Raw genomic sequence first — 7,954 nt, forward strand, 5'->3', positions numbered from 1 at the left:
ACAAGTGAGTTTGGGTTTTGTTTATTGTCTTTCCAAGTGATCCATTTTAAGTGAAAACATAAAATCATTAAGAATTGATTTTACAACAGTGTGGCTCATTCGTTGACTTGCAGCATTGATTCGTGTAATTGCTCAATGTGTTTATTCATGCACAGAGATAAACATTATATTAACTCTAATAACCAGAAAATCAATTCTCTCATGTCTTTTCACAACAGAAAAAAGGAAATGATTTTCTTATCTAACTTTTGGTGCATGATATCTGTGGAAGTCTTGAGCTTGTTTCCAGAAGTGGGAAGACAGTTTCGTTCTATGGCGCTAAGTTTCAGAGTATGGATATTAACACTTTATCTCTTTGACCTGAGACTAGCAGAATATTTTCACTTGTAATAAAGCTTAACTCCCAGGACTACAAGAAGCAAAAAAAGGCAATTTTATTATGACACAGGAACTTCAAGTGCCTTAGACCCTGAGGGATCTGTAGATGTTCTAGTCTATTCAGTGTAATAACACAGTCTTTGAGGAAAACTGTCTAAGCAAAATCTATAGGAAATGATAAAAACTGCAGGAAGGCTTAAAGAAATAATAAAACTACAAGGATTCTACAAAGACTGCTTTCAGAGGACCAAGGAGAAAACTGAGCGGATTTTTAGTAAATGACATTTATTGTCAAAAAGAGAATAGAGCTGTCTCACTGGGCCAGTCGGCTGGCGCCCCGCGTTCCCCCGCCAAGGGCCCTCCGTGTCGTCCTCCACCCACCCCAATGGAAGAGGAGATCACTGCGCTCGCCATCCACTCTGGCCCCGGGATGTGCAAGGTAGGCTTTGCCGGGGATGGTTCCCCCACGAGCTGCGCTCCTGTCCATCGTCGGGTAATCCCGACACTGGGGCGTGATGGTGGGAATGGGCCAGAAGGACTCTTACGTGGGCGACGAGGCCCAGAGTAAGCGGGGCATCCTGACCCTCACATACCCTGTTGAGCATGGCACTGTCACCAGCTGAGACAATGTGGAGGAGATCTGGCGCCATACCTTCCACAACGAGCTGCGCATGGCCTCTGAGGAGCACCCCGTGGTGCTGACCGAGGCCCCCTGAACCCCAAGGCCAACTGTGGGATGACTCAGATCATGTTTGAGACCTTCAACACCCCAGGCATGTATGTGGTCATCCAGGCTGTGCTGTCCCTGCATGGCTCTGGCCGCACCACTGGTATTGTCGTGGACTCTGGGGACAGGGTCACCCACACTGTGCCCATCTACGAGGGGTACGCCCTGCCCCCACGCCATCCTGTGTCAGGACCTAGCCGGCCGGGACCTGACCGACTAGTTTATGAAGAGCCTCTCCCAGTGTGGCTGCCGCTTTGCCGCCGCTGACGAGCGGGGAATCATGCGTGACATCAAGGGGAAGCTCTGCTCGGTTGTCCTGGACTTCGAGCAGGAGATGGTCACGGCTGTGTCGTCCTCCTCCCTGGAGAAGAGCTATGAGCTGCCCTACAAGGCAGGTAATCACCATCCGGAGCGAGCGGTTCCGCTGCCCGCAGGCGCTCTTCCAGCCTTCCTTCCTGGGGATGGGGTCCGGTGGTATCCACGAGACCACCTTCCACTCCATCGGAAGTGTGACGTGGACATCCGGAAGGCCCTCTATGCTCGCGCGGTGCTGCGGGGCGGGGCCACCGTGTACCCCCGCATCGCCGACAGGATGCAGAAGATCACTGCTCTGGCGCCCAGCATGATGAAGGTCAAGATCACCGCTCCTCCGGAACGCAAGTCCTGGGTGTGGATGGGGGGCGCCCTCCCGGCCTCGCTGTCCACCTCCCAGCAGATGTGGATCAGCAAGCAGGAGGATGTTGAGTCAGGCCCCTCCGTTGTGCACTGCAAATGCTTTTAAAGGGACTTGGAGCAGATGCGTAGCATTTCCTCCATGAGTGAATTCCCGAGTATGCATTTGCCCTGGTCAATGTATACCCTCATGCCGGCGTCCTGAAACTGGAACAAGGCTTTGGAAAGAAGTGTGTCCTTGAAGCTTGCATCTGATATCAGCACTGATTGTGGAACTTGCTGCTGATCTTGACCTTGTATCCAAGTTAACTGTTCCCTTAGTATATGTTTAATACCCAGTACATATCTTTGATTTAAACCCTTAGCGCCTCTGGCTGGGTCACTTTGTGCCTGAGATTGAGAACATGGTTATGGAAGAAAAACCCATTGACTGGAGAATCTGCAAGACCCTGAGTTTCTTGATCTGTGTGAGTTTCTTTTTTCTTTTTTTTTTTTTTAAGATTTTATTTATTTATTTGACAGACAGAGATCACAAGTAGGCACCAGTGGGATAACAGGGATGGGAAGGTGGGAGCCTCAGGACCTACTTTGCTTTCTTACCCGATGTTTTCCTGCCAGAACACCTTGGGCTGTTAATTGCCTTGAGTTGGAAAATGGTTTGCATTTATACCTGTAAATTTATTCATTCTTTTAATTTATGTAAGGTTTTTGCACACAACCCTCAATTCTTTAAGAGATGACAACAGATTGTGATTTCTACTGTCATGTGAGAATATTAGGCCCTAGCAATATGTCATTGTGTGAGGAAAATAAAGTGCTGTGGTTAAAAAAAAAAAAAAAGGCAAGCAAGCAGGATTGTTTGGTTGATTTGGTTGTGGCTTGTTTTCTTTGTAGACACATAAACGATGGAAGACTGTATGACTTACATTAGTCATGAAAGTGATTATTTGGCCAAATAGCTAAAGCAAGAAATAAAACTTTATATTTTGTTTTGCCTTTCAAATGGATAGAGATTTTTAAAATGTACTTCGGGATCTGTAGAAAATGATAAAAAAAAATTTAAATGAGCTGTAATTCCGCTGACTAGTTAACACAGTTGACATTTAAAAGCAATTCTATAGTAATACAAGCACACGTTTTTAAAAATTCCAATAGTACTGAGAGGTTTAAATGAAACACTGATGTATTTCTCCCCTCCCCCAACCCCCAACCACCTGTCTATTTCCACCAAGCTGCAGTTGTTAACAATTGCTTGGGAATCTTTCCAGAAAAGAAACTATATCTCTAGACACCAAGAGATGTGAGTGTGTGTGTGTGTGTGTGTATAAAATTAAGTTTTGGGGGGTGCCTGGGTGGCTCAGTCAGTTAAGCGTCTCTTAATTTCAGCTCAGGTCGTGATCTCAAGGTTCTGAGATTGAGCCCCATGTTGGGCTCAGAGCTCAGCTTGGTGTCTGCTTGGGATCCTCTCACTCCCTCTTCCTCTGCCCCTCCCCCACCTCTCTCTCCCTCTCTCTCTCTCTCTCTCTCTCTTTTTCTTTCTTTGTCTCTCAGGAAATAAAAAATAAAAAAATTTTTTTTCACAAAAGGTTTATGTCATTCTATATGCCTTGAATTTTTCATTCAATAATATATTTCAGATCTTATATCAGCACCCACAGAACTCTCATATTATTTTAACAGTTGTATAATAGTTCATCATATAGCATACTGTAAGTATTTAACCAGTCCCCTGTTGATTCAGATTTAAGTTATATTTTATTCTGTGAATATATATGTAAAGGTTTGATAGCTGAGTAGCTGATGAAGAGATGTCTACATTTTTTATTTTGATAGATAACTGTCTAATTTGTGGAATCCGTTTTCTCTTCCCCCAACATTTGAGAATTAACTATTTCTCTAGCACCGATATTATGAGACTTAAATTTTCACCCAGTGAAATTCAGTTCATAGTATTCCATTTTTATTTTTTGTTAAATGGACAGACATTTTACCTAAAGCAAAGCCAGAATGTACTTGCTTGGGAGCATGTGGTGTCTTAGGCCAGTGATATGTGGACTAACAAAGGAGAAAGGAAATATTTTCATTTAATAAGATTGGATTGGGGGGCGCCTGCGTGGCTCAGTGGGTTAAAGCCTCTGCCTTCTGCTCAGGTCATGTCTCAGGGTCCTGGGATCGAGCCCCGCATTGGGCTGTCTGCTTCGCAGGGAGCCTGCTTCCCCCTCTCTCTCTGCCTGCCTCTCTGCCTACTTGTGATCTCTGTCAACTAAATAAATAAAATATTTAAAAAAAAAGATTGGATTGGCAAATGTGGCAACACCGAGTAAACTTTGTAGGGCTGCGAATTTTAGGACATTTTAATTTTTTTTATTTATTTATTTTTTAATATTTTATTTATTTATTTGACAGAGATCACAAGTAGGCAGAGCAGCAGGCAGGGCGGGGGCGGGAAGGAGGAGGAAGCAGGCTCCCCGCTGAGCAGAGAGCCTGATGCGGGGCTTGATCCCAGGACCCTGGGATCATGACCTGAGCCGAAGGCAGAGGATTTAACCCACTGAGCCACCCAGGCGCCCCAGGAAATTTTTAAAGAGTAGATTAAATTCATAACTCTCAGGTTCAAGAGATGGTATGTAGCTGGGGAGATGGGAGAATGAGAAGAAGTTGTTTAATGGGTAGGGTCTCAGTTTTGCAAAGTGAAAAGAATTCTGGAGATTAGTTGCGAGTGTGAGTGTTTTACCACCATTAAACGGTACATTTCAAAATGGTTGCAATAAGATGAATGGATAAAGATGTGGTATGTAGTTTTCCATACACAACAGAATACTATTCAGCCATCAAAAAATAAAATGTTTTTCAATGATGTGGATGGAACTAGAGGGTATCATGCTAAGTGAAATAAGTCAATCAGAGATCATCACTAGTACGATCTCACTCATATGTGGAATTTAAGAAACAAAACAGAGGATCACAGGGGAAGAGAGGAAAAAATAAAACAAGACAAAACAAGACAAAATGAGAGACAGACAAATTATAAGAGACTCTTAATCGTAGGAAACAAACGGAGGGTTGCTGGAGGGGAGGTGGGTGGGGGGATGGGGTAACTGGGTGATGGACCTTAAGGAGGGCACATGATGTAATGAGTACTGGGTGTTATATAAGACTGATGAATCACTGACCTGTACCTCTGAAACCAGGAATACAGTCCATGTTAATTACTGAATTTAAATTTAAAAAATGGTTGCAGTAGTAGCTTTTTTATTATGGGTATTTTACCACAATTAGAAAGATAACGAGCAAAATTATGTTCTATAGAGAAAGAGACCAATTACCTAAAATGTAATTTCAAGAGTATAATGGAAGAAACAGTACCAGAAATTCCATCAAATCCCTTCCAGGGCCAATTAATGTCATTACACAATCAGATAAGGTCCTGAATGCAAAGATCCCCGGTATGGACTCAGATGTAACATAAGGCACAGATGACTAATAGCAGCAACATCATCACCCTTACTCTTCTTGCTCTGCTGTACTTGATGGCTACCAGGACATTTCCCCAACTGGAAAAGTACCTGTTCTCTGGGGCCGAATCAAATGTTATCTGCAAACACACCTGCTGTCATTGTCTCCAACCCTAAAGTCCAGATTTGGTAGCAGGAGTCAAAGACAATGCAGAACCCCAGAGAAGAAGAAGACCACAATGATCCCCAACGCATCAGGTCATTGTGTGACCTACAGCATTGTTTAAAAGCACTCTATAATATTTTTATTTGTCATTGCTCCCAGTCATCTTGTGAGAGAAACCAGAATCACAGGAAGAGTGAAGAACCAAAAGCCAGAGAAAATCATGACTTTGGTTCACAATGACTCGGAGTCCCAGGTTCTAATTACGAAAGCAGACAAATCACTGTTATAAAAATAAAATGCATTTATCTTGGAAAGGTGACTCACAGTGCATGTAAAGGAATTATCTAACGAAAATGTTCCACAAACTTAATAAGCCCATTTCTCCACCATTCAATTGAAGATGAACAGTTGCTTGCTGGCATTCAGACCTTCTAGCTTAGCACAGAGGAGAGGTTCTCAACCTCGGGAGCACTTTAAAGTCATCTGCCAAAGCTGTTTTTAACAGCTGATGCCCTAAGGTCATACCAGACCAATTAATCAGAATCTCTGGGGTGGGTTTCCGGGTGCTTCCAACCTGCAGCCCAGGCCAAGAATCACTGGTACAAAGATTGTCAACTTCAGTGTGCATAAGCCTTGGGGGGACTCCCCCCCCCCAACAGAATATGGCTTAGAGGTTTGGGATTTTCCCAAGATCTGTATTTCTTACATGCATTTCAGTTGATGCCGATACATATGGGTCTGTGCACATTTTGGAAACTACTACTACAGTGACCAAAATTCCTGACTTTTTTATCCTAATCACAGATCTCTGTTACTACTCAATAAATCTGGTTCCCCTGGACTTTGTTAATAAGGCTCTTTACCCCAAGCCAGTCATTTTTATTGCTTTGCCCTGAGACATGTCCAAGATCTTCACATATCACTTGCAATGAGTGGCTCCAAAAATGACTGCATAATCCAATGAAATCCTGACCAAGGTTAAACAGAGTGGAAAGATTATATCGTGGTTTCTCTATGCCGTGCTTTTGGTAAGAACTCCTGGAGGTATGCTTTAAAGAATAACAATAAAATGGGGGCACCTGGGTGGCTCAGTTGGTTAAGTGTCTGCCTTTGGCTCAGGTCATGATCCCAGGGTCCTGGGATCGAGCCCCGCATTGGGCTCCATGCTCAGAGGGGAGCCTGCTTCCCCCTCTCCTGGGCCCCCTGCTTGTGCTCGTTCTCTCTCTTTGTCAAATAAATAAATTAAATCTTTAAAAAAATAATAAAATGTTCAACATAATCATCAACATCAAAGGCAACAGTGGGGTGGTTCTGCTGGGTCACTATGAACCCAAGAATACTTTTTAAGTAAGTTTATGCAAAATAAGCCCTCTTTAGGGGTGCATTTGTACTTTGCCTTTGAGGTTTTATCCTTATTAAATTTTACCATGATTCTTTTTTTTTTTTTTTAAAGATTTTATTTATTTATTTGACAGATCACAAGCAGGCAGAGAGGCAGGCAGAGAGAGAGGAGGAAGCAGGCTTCCCTAGAGAGCAGAGAGCCCGATGCGGGGCTCGATCCCAGGACTCTGAGATCATGACCTGAGCCGAAGGCAGCGGCTTAACCCACTGAGCCACCCAGGCGCCCCACCATGATTCTTTAAAATTTTTATTTTTTTTTTTTAGAGAGCATGCACACAGTGCACAGTCGGGAGGGGCAGAGGGAGAGAGAGAGAATCTTAAGCAGACTCCACATCCAGCATGGAGCTCAATGTGGGGCTCGATCTCAGGACCCTGAGATCGTGACCTGAGCTGAAGTCAAGAGTCGACTGCTTAACAGACTGAGCCACCCAGGTGCCCCACCATGATTATTTTCGACTACTGCTCAACTACTCACCTTAATGTCACTGGCAAAGGATGGGCACTTGTCTGTTTTATTCCTCATGTTGCTAAGAGAAATATGAATTAGTCTGATGGCCAGGAGATATCCCATACATTTGTGCTTTGTTTCTCCAGCTCACCTTGAACTCTCTATACCTGTTTGAAACCCTGTAGCCCAGAATGAGGTGGTCACAGTCAATACTGTGGAGTGTAAAGGGAACAAATGGGCTTTGAGATGAAATAAACCTAGTTCAGACTCCTAGCCCCACTTCTTACTAGCTGTGTGACCTTCAGCCAAACCCTAATTTTATAAAGCCTCATTTTTTTTTCTTCTGGAAACGTGCAGCTACAATACTACCCTCAAAGGGGTATTTTGGCAATGATTAAATGAAACGCACCAATGTTTAACACATTGGTTGACACATAGGTGTTCAAGATAAAAGGGTTTTTTCTTTCATGTAATTCAGATAACAGGAATAGCTAAGAGCATAAATATGGATATTCTTCTAACTTAATCCACTCAGAACTTATGAGAAAGGAAAAATAATTACAATGTGTTGGGCTAACCCTCAGAAGGTGACTCCACCAAGGGTGACTGGGATCACTCCAGCATCAGGAGAGGGTGGGCAGGGAGCACTCTGGGCACCCGGTGGGAGCCAGGCCAGGAGCCTGAAGGCCACAGCCAAGAACAAGGCA

At 43.8% G+C, this 7,954-nt stretch overlaps 1 pseudogene; it reads left to right on the forward strand.

Moving 5' to 3' along the window:
* Nucleotides 1-763: 763 nt before the first annotated feature.
* On the forward strand, nucleotides 764-1,886 carry LOC111155221 (annotated as a pseudogene).
* The last annotated feature ends 6,068 nt before the right edge of the window (nucleotides 1,887-7,954 follow it).

This window comes from Enhydra lutris, unplaced genomic scaffold (assembly GCF_002288905.1).
Source record: "Enhydra lutris kenyoni isolate GAN:26980312 unplaced genomic scaffold, ASM228890v2 scaffoldscaffold40, whole genome shotgun sequence".
In the NCBI taxonomy this organism is placed as follows: domain Eukaryota; kingdom Metazoa; phylum Chordata; class Mammalia; order Carnivora; family Mustelidae; genus Enhydra; species Enhydra lutris.